Here is a 9,551-nt window from a genome sequence, read left to right as displayed (position 1 = left end):
ATCAGGCTTCGATAGACTGTGTTATCCACTAATACACTGGTTTCATCTTTTGATACTTTATTGGAGGTAGATATTGGTGTCCCGGATGGTTTACATGATTCCAGATCGAACTTCTTAACTAGATTCTTGGCATACTTTTCTTGTGAGATAAAGTATCCTTCAGAGCTTTGCTTGACCTGTAGTCCTAGAAAGTATGTCAGTTGACCAACCATGGACATTTCAAATTCTTCCTTCATGACTTTTACTAACTCGTCAGTGTATCTCTGTAAGGTTGATCCAAATACAATGTCGTCAACATAGATTTGGGCAATGGTTACATGACTTCCAGTAGTCTTTACAAACAAGGTTTTGTCGACACTTCCCCATTTATATCCATGCTGAAGCAGATACTGTGTCAGTCGCTCATACCATGCCAATGGGGCTTGTTTGAGACCATAGAGAGCTTTTCGAAGCTTGTAGACATATGATGGATGGTCTGGATCTTCGAAACCTTTAGGTTGAGCCACATAGATATCTTCATGCAGATAGCCATTCAGGAATGTTGTCTTAACATCCATCTGAAACAGTGTGAATCCCAAAATACATGCGACAGCCAACAGAATCCTGATTGACTCGAGTCTAGCTACAGGAGCAAATGTCTCATCATAGTCAATCCCTTCAATCTGAGTGTACCCTTGGGCCACTAACCGAGCTTTGTTCCTTGCTATATTTCCAGTTTCATCAATTTTATTTTTAAAGATCCATTTTGTTCCAATTATGTTAACACCATCAGGTCTTGAAACTAAATCCCAGACATGGTTTCGCTCAAACTGATGTAGCTCCTCCTGCATTGCCTTGATCCACAGATCATCCTGTAAAGCTTCTTTAACATTCCTGGGTTCTATCTTTGAGGTATAGCAAGTAGACCCAGATATTTCTGTTAGATTATTTCTTATTCTGCTCCTGGTCTTCATCCCATCTGTTGGATCTCCAATGATGTTGTCTGACGGATGATTTTTCTGAGTTCTGGTGGGTTTGTCTTTACCTGTATCATTTATGAGATTTGTCTCCTGTTCCAAACTTTCTTGATCTTCATCTGAGGATTTTTGTGATTTGGGCTGACTGTTGCTATCAGTGGTATTTGATTTACTGAGAGGAAGCTTTGTCACTGAATCTGTCACTGCTATGTCTACTGATTCTTCTGGACTATCATCTATAACCACATTTACTGATTCCATCACAGATTGAGTTCTCTTGTTGTAGACTCTATAGGCACGACTGTTTGGAGAGTATCCAAGGAAGATGCTCTCATCACTCTTAGGTTCAAACTTCCCTCTTTGTTCTCTATCAGCCAGCACATAACACTTTGTCCCGAACACATGAAACTACTTCAGGTTTGGCTTCTTTCCCTTCCAGATCTCATATGGTGTTTTGGTCGTTCCTGGTCTAAGATAGACCCTATTTACAGTATGACAGGCTGTGTGTACTGCTTCAGCCCAGAAGCGCTGCGGCAGATGAAAGTCATGTAGCATAACTCTAGCCATTTCTTGTAAAGTTCGATTCTTTCTTTCCACTACACCATTCTGTTGAGCAGTTCTAGGAGCTGAGAACTCATGTGATATACCATGCTCGGAGTAGAAATCTGAGTATAGTGAATTCTCAAATTCTTTTCCATGATCACTTCTTAGTCTCTGAACTTTTATTATAGACTCATTCTTTTCTTTTTGAATCCTTGTGCACAAAGTTTTAAAAGCCTTGAATGCTTCTAATTTTTCTCTTAGAAAGTATACCCAGCTGTATCGAGAGAAATCATCTACACACACAAATATGTATTTCTTTCCCCCAATGCTTTCAGTCTGTGTTGGCCCCATGAGGTCTATGTGAACAAGATCTAGACACTTCTTAGTTGTGATACCTCTTACTGCTTTGTGCGGAGTTCTGATTTGTTTCCCAATGGCACATGCACCACAAACTTTTTCCAGATCTATTCTGATCTTAGGTACACCTTTCACAGCTTCCAGTTTTATCAGTTTATCCATATCTCTGAAGTTTACGTGACCCAGTCGTCTATGCCAGAGTTTTGATTCATCAGATTTGGATATGTGATATGCAGTTTCATTTGCCAAAACATAACAATTGTCTGAGGACCGGGTTCCTTCCATGACAAGTTGATTTGCTTTGTCACTAACTCTGCAACAGTTACAATCGAAGCACACATTCCAATTTTGATCACACAACTGACTGATGCTAATCAGATTAGCTTTCAACCCACTGACTAACAGAACTTCTTCTAATTGAGGCGAACCTGGTACATTCAGGGTACCTTTCCCAACTATTTTCCCTTTTTGTCCATCTCCATGTGTTACAGCTCTACTGCTTGGTTGAACAGCCATCAGACACTGTACATTTCCAGTCATATGTCTGGAACAGCCACTGTCGAAATACCATTTAGCTTCAGTTGTAGACGCAGTCAGAACTATAGTGGGGTAGCAAATAACTTTTGACTTTCTGACCCAAACCTGTCTAGTGAACGATGTAATAGTCTTGCTATGATATTTCTCCTTCCTTTGATCTCTGTAGAAAAAATAACATTCAGGCCCAGTATGACCTTTTGTTTGACAGTAGTGACAAATGGGAGTATAATGTCTAACTCTGACAAGCTTATTCTTGAACCTTGAATAATGAGATTGATGAGTTACTTTGGCAAGGTCAGTATCTGCAGTCTGGTCATATCTCCTTCTCTTGTCAATTTTTTGCACTGACCGAGATGACTGTCCTTGTTCAAAGCTGTGAACTGCTGTGGTCTTAAACATACCCTCTTTGACAAACATAGGTGCATTGTTCGAAGATTCACCTCGTTCAAATCCTAGACCTTTTTTATGATTAGGATTTCTGCCAGAGTCTAGAATCTTGTTTAAGGTTGATGTGGTGTCCATCATCTGGATATTTTTCTTTAGACCCTCCAATTCTTTTATCAGTTTTCCTTCTCTGGTTGTTATCTGAGTGATGAGATCTTCTTTTATGACAAGGTCTGTATTCAGTTTTCTTAGAAGCTCATCCCTTTGCTTCAGCTCGTCATTCAGATTTTTATTGACTTTCACTAGTTGTTCCCAGCTTGCAACAAGTTTAGCAAATTCTATTTCAAGTTGAGTATGTCTCTCTTCAAAATCATCAGTTGATATGTAAGATTCTTCATCTGATTGTTTTCCGTCTGACTGAATGTCTGTAGCTGTAAAGAAGGCTACAAAGTTTCCCACATTATCATCTGACTGATCATTGGATGTTTCCTCCTCATCATCGCTTAATGTAGCTACTGACATAGCCATTTTCCTCTTGAGATACGTTGCACATCCAGCCTGTATGTGACCATACCCTTCACATTCTCTACACTGCACTGACCGGTTGAGGGACTTCCCTGTGTCTGTGGAACTGTTTCTGTTCTGTCTTGTTCAACCAGTCTGAGATTGATTTTTCTGTGAAAAGGGAGTTGTTTCGGCTTTCTGATATGAGGAGTTATTGCCTTTATATTGTGTCCTGGTGGGCTGACCTTGACTCTTTCTGTTGAAACCTTTTAATATTTTCTTGAAATTCTTGGTTAGAAGAGCCAAGGTTTCATCATCTATGTCGTCTGTGTCAGATTCTCGATCAGCCTCAGCCACAAAAGTCACTGACTTTCCTTTTCTGTTGCTTGCAAGATCGTCATCCGCAAGCACTTCTAGTTCATATGTGTGTAAGCTTCCCATAAGTTCTCCGATAGTCTTCTTTTCCCAACCTGTGTGTTCCTGAATAGCAGTTACTTTCATCTGGAAGCGTTTAGGCAAAGATCGAAGGATCTTTTTGACTACTCTCTCATCAGTGAAAGGTTCACCAAGAATTGAGGCTCTATTCATCAGATTCTGAACCCGACTGTAAAAGGTCGAAATGGTTTCCTCTTCATTCATTCTAAGGGCTTCGAATTCTGATAGTACCATTTGTAGCTTTGATTGCTTGACATCACTAGTTCCCTCAAATCTGGTTTCAAGAATTTCCCATACACGTTTAGCTTCTTTTACCCCGGTGACAAGAGTAAAAACAGCTTCATGCAGAGATCCTACAATCGAGTTCAAAGCTTTGTTGTTTAGATCAGAGGCATTCATTTCATCGTCTATCCACGTCTCCATGGGCTTATCTCCAGTGGTTCCATCCGCATTCTGAACAGTTGGACGGCTCCACCCAGTTAGGACAGTACGGTAAACCCTGGTACCTTGTGCTTGGAGATATATCTCCATGCGAGCCTTCCAGAAAGAGTAGTTGTGACCATCTAGTTCCGGTGGTTTCATACTTGCATCCATCCTGAATACAAACAACTAGCCAACAAACACACATAGAGGCACTTCCAAAAGACAGAGAACAATGCAAAACTAAACAAAACAATCCGTACGAATCAAGTCACTATGTAGACTTAAAAGCTCTGATACCACATGTAATTTTGCATTTTATCTTTTTAAACAGATTAACTGGATTAATCAACTGACTAAATGGACTGACTGATTCAGCGATGAATTCAATCAGTAATAACTAATCACAGTGAAGATTAAGGAAAAGATAACACCACAAAGCCAACGACACAGAATGTTTACCCAGTTCGATACAGTGTGTATCTACGTCTGGGGGACGATCACATAGGCGTCCAATCCACTAAATCATAATCCGATGTACAAAGGTAGATATACAATAATCTTACCCAAGTGCCCCACACAAGGTACATACCCAGTCTACACAGGTTTAGTGGATTTTTGAAGATGGAGAGCTATGCATACAAAAGTCTAATGAAATCCCTTCACTTGGAGAACCCACTCTGATGCAGTCCACTTCAATGACGCTCTTTACAGTTGTTCCCGCAACAGTGTGATCACAGTGTCCTTTCGTTTAAGCAGCAGTGATTCTTCTCAAGTTCGTCATCTTAATCACCATGAACATGTTGTATTGAGAAGAGGCATGATAATCAAAGATCTGATCTCATCAGACTGATGTGAAGTGTTTTCTTCTTTCTCAAAGGCGTCACCCTAATTCTCTTCGAATGGGGATACTTATAGTTCCGTCAAAAGAACACTCCTTCCATAGATGTCTTTGATTGTAGATGGTAGGACGATATTTGAAGAATGTAATCTTAAGGATTCAGTCCATACCTTTCCAAAGTAGATACGCTGATCTTCTTTCCAAATCTGACTTCTGTAAAACCGCGTACAGTATTTAGGAAAACAGCTTTCTAAAACAGATCTTCAGTGTCAGTCCTTCTGTTGTTGAATCTGGTTGATCAGTCCTCTGTGGAACAAAACAGACACTGAACTAATCCTATCTTAGTATGCCATAATAATATTGCCAATTATAAGTTGGGGTTTTTGAACAATTAAAACACTAACATTTTGGATGTGCTAGAATTGTCTGGAAATGTTTTGCAGATGAAAAGAAATTATCTGGTGCACAGGCAGTGTGCACCAGTAGATTCACCAGCCCCAGCCAACGGCCCAACAAGGGGACCGTTGGCTAGAGCCGTGGCCAGTCGGGCCTAGGGAACGACCCTAGGAGAGGGTCGTTGCCTAGAGCCGGCGAAATGGCGGTTTGAGAGGCGGGCCTATAGTTGAGCCCCGCCCCAAGGTCCGTGAAGTTGTTCCTTGTGTAGTGGCCGGGCCCTTGCGGCTCAGATACGTGTCGTTTCGGACCAGGTGTCCTGGACCCTTGCAGCTCGGTACCTCGGGGCCGTCTTGAAGCACGTTTTGGCTTTGATTTCGTTGGTTTTGGTTAAGTTTTGAGCTAATTATGATTGTTTTTGTAAAAGAAATTGTTGTAGAAGTATTTGGTATCATTCACTGTTTTTGGACTTATGAATTACTAGACTTGTTTCAATTCATGAGTTGAGTATGATATTTTATGTTTGTAAATAGAAAAGCATGAGCCTAAATGATTGGTTTTCGCTAGTAAAGCATATCTAAAGTATTTACAATAAATTGTTGAAGTTCATAATGTTGAGTATGTTTACTGTGAGTATATTTTGAGTTCAAATAGCATGCTAACTACTTGCTAAGTGTATTTGAGAAGATTTGTTAAGTTATGAGTTTCAAGCATGATTTACTGAATTATTGAGTTTCACAGCGAATAGAAAGTAGAAGCATATGGTTACCGTAAATGCCATTTTGAGCATATCACGTTTTAAAAGTGCATAAGTGGCCAACGTGAGCCTAAGTATTATTTTACAAAAATCTCATTTCTATGTAGAGCATCTTTATCTTGTCTTTTGAGAATGAGTTGAGAAGTATATATATATATATATATATATATATATATATATATATATATATATATCTATGGTGAGGAAAACCTTGTTTTGGAGGATCCGTTTAGACGACGTCCTCTCGGGAAGAAAGAAATTAACATTGCGGTCCAAGTGTATGTAACACGGCGTATTCTCACGTTACAAGGTTGGAAACTTCCAGCCAGGCTTGGAATCCTGGTCAGGGGGTGTGCACACTAAAAGTTCGATACCTGATTCCACAGAGATGAGATTAGAACCAAGAGAGTGGTTCGTGGATGAGATTGAGCATAGGTCGGCTAGATGCCATACCGGGATAGGTTCGTTTACGCTACGGTGAAGTTCCTACCTCATCCTTTTGTAAAGAAAGCGAGTCATTGCGACTCTAAGAAAGCGAGTCATTGCGACTCTAAGAAATGAAAGCAAGCGAGTCATTGTAGCTCTAAGAAACCTCCATAGAAAAGTATTCTATTTACAAACGAGTGTATAAGTATACGTATCCTATAGCATCCTAATGCATTTGAGTATAGTATTGCACGAGATTGCATAATGAGTATGTTTGCACGAGATTGCATAATGAGAATGTTGCACGAGATTGCATAATGAGAATGTTGCACGAGATTGCATAATGAGAATGTTGCACGAGATTGCATAATGAGAATGTTGCACGAGATTGCATAATAAGTATGTTTGCACGAGATTGCATAATTAGAATGTTGCACGAGATTGCATAATGAGAATGTTGCATGAGATTGCATAATGAGAATGTTTGCACTAGATTGCATAATGAGAATGATTAACCGAGATTGTATATTGAGTATGATTGCCTTAGTTGCATATTGATGTCTTATATATCTAGTTTGCATGATGAGAACTCGAAAGCATGAGAATAATTTCTTTTTGATTGATAGTAAGCAATTGCTTGATAGCATGAGTTCGTTATGATGAGTTTGCTATGTTGAATATGTGTTAGAGTGATTATGTTGATAAGTTATTTATCATTGAAGCATGAATGTTGATATTATAAGTTGCGAGCATATAGCAAGTTTGTAGTTGATCTTAAAGTTTATCTAATTGTTGAGATTGCTTAATTTGAGAATGTGGGCAAATGTTTTTCCAAAGTATATATTGTAGTACTTTACAGGGTGGAGTGTGGTTATACTTAGCTTCGTGCTAACGGGTGTTTTCTACTTGTTTACTTGTTGTTTTGCAAAACCCCTTTCAGGTGGGCCCATCATTTGAGAGTTGATCGAGTTAGACTAGTTTTGTAAATCAAATAGTCTAAACTCTGTTTATTTTTATGATGTTATGATGATGGATTGCAGACTTATGTTATTTATATTTGGTGATAGACACCGGGGTGTTTCTTTCCCCCAAGTGATTTTAATTAAGTAATTTCAATGTTAGTTCGACTTAATGACTTAGTTCTATCCTTAGCCTATGCAATCACCATGGAGAGGTGGTTGTGGCGGTGACATTCCCACTAGTTTTTTATTTAAGTTTGTTTATCCGCTGCTTAGTTTATCTTGATTTTGGTTTTTGAACTGTAAATAAGTTTAAGAAAAGTGGGGTGTTACAAGTTGGTATCAGAGCGCTATGAACCGCGGGAAACTTAGGAAGTCTGAACCTTTAGATTGAGTATAGAAACTCTGAGTAAAAGTCTTAGAAAGGACAAGTCAAGGAAAGACCTCTATGTTGAAGACTTAAGAAAGACAAGATAAGAAGGGAACTTTAAGTGGAAATCCTAGGAAAGATCAGATTAGGGAAATTAAAGAGCCCTAAGTTATGAAATTTGAGATTAGAAAGAGCCCTAAGTTATGAATTTGAGATGAGAAAGACTCTAAGTTCAGTGATTAAGTATGAGAATCAGATTTAAGAGAAACTCTAAGTATCAATTAAGAACGCGGTGAGGTTGTGAGTTTTCCTTGCGTTTGCTTAACTGTTTATGTGCTTTATCAATGTGTTTAAAGTGATTTTGCTTATCTTTTGAAAGTAAAGTAGAGAAGTTATCAGTGAGAATTTGAAAGTGAAAAACCAAAGAGTTTGAAAGCTAAAAGCTAAGAGTTTGAAAGTTGAAAGTAGAAGTGAAAGCTGAAAGTGAAAAGCTAAGAAAGCTAGAAGTTAGAATGTGAAAGAAAAACCTTATGAAGTTGATAACAGTAAGAAGTATAAAAGTTTATACCTATGTGTGTTTGTGTGCTTTGCTTGTTTAGATCTAGGGTTGTTGTACCTTGATAGTGTGCACATAAGCTCCTTGTCTTTGAAACCTATTTTTCATTCCATATATGAACGTTCATTGTGTCGTTGGTTGTCTAAGCATATTCCTTGTTCATATGCTTGGTTTTGACTTTGAATCTTGAGTATATTGTTGTGTTTATTGTGCCAATCTTCTATTCTAAATTCCTTGTTGTTGATGTCATGATAATCCTTGAATTTGTACCATCGAGTTTGAGCTTACGCTTTCTGGAAATCCTATTGTAATTTGTTGTTGATCCCTGAGTCATTCTGACTACTTTCAGTTTGCTTTCAATGTCTATCGAAACTATATAATGTCTAAAGTTGAGTATAGGAAGTTGTTTTGATTGAGTTGAGCCTTGAATTATTGCTAATGTTTATTCTTGACATTCCACGATTTATTTTTGCATCTGTATCTGAAATGCTTATTAATTCCTTCTAAGTTTTCTTGTGAGCTTCCGTTGACTTGAAATGCTAGTATAATTGAATCTTGAAGCTAGTAAGATCTTGTTGAAAGCCTTATTATTGGAATCTCATTGTATTTGACTTGAGCTTATTATCCTTGAATCCATATCATTGAAATCCATTGAGTTGTTGAGTCAAGATCTAATTGTTGTTGTTATGCCATTGCAATCCGTATTTGTTGAGTTATTCCTATGAGCTAATATCTGTTGAGTATTCTTGAAAGGGTTTTGTTCTTGAAGAGCTATTGTATCGACTACGTGTCCTTTTACATTCTCGGATCCTGTTACTATAGTCTTGAGATCGTCCATTGTGGTATTCTTTCCTTGTTATTGAGCTATTGAGCTTTTGAGCTATTGATTCGAGACATCTTTCTTTTATATCTCCATTTGGAATCCACTAGTGTTAATCTATTGCTTTGAGATTAAATCCTTATTGCATCTTTATTAGGAATACGTTAGTATTGAGTTATTTCATTGAGATTATTCTTTATTGTGCTCTTCTCTTGGAATCCGAGCTACAACTTTTGTTTCACGAGACCTTGTTGAATCTTGAAAAATCGTGACTTTGATAATCATGACTTTTG

Source organism: Ipomoea nil, unplaced genomic scaffold (genome assembly GCF_001879475.1).
Source record: "Ipomoea nil cultivar Tokyo-kokei standard unplaced genomic scaffold, Asagao_1.1 scaffold0684, whole genome shotgun sequence".
In the NCBI taxonomy this organism is placed as follows: domain Eukaryota; kingdom Viridiplantae; phylum Streptophyta; class Magnoliopsida; order Solanales; family Convolvulaceae; genus Ipomoea; species Ipomoea nil.
This window is presented reverse-complemented; position numbering follows the sequence as displayed.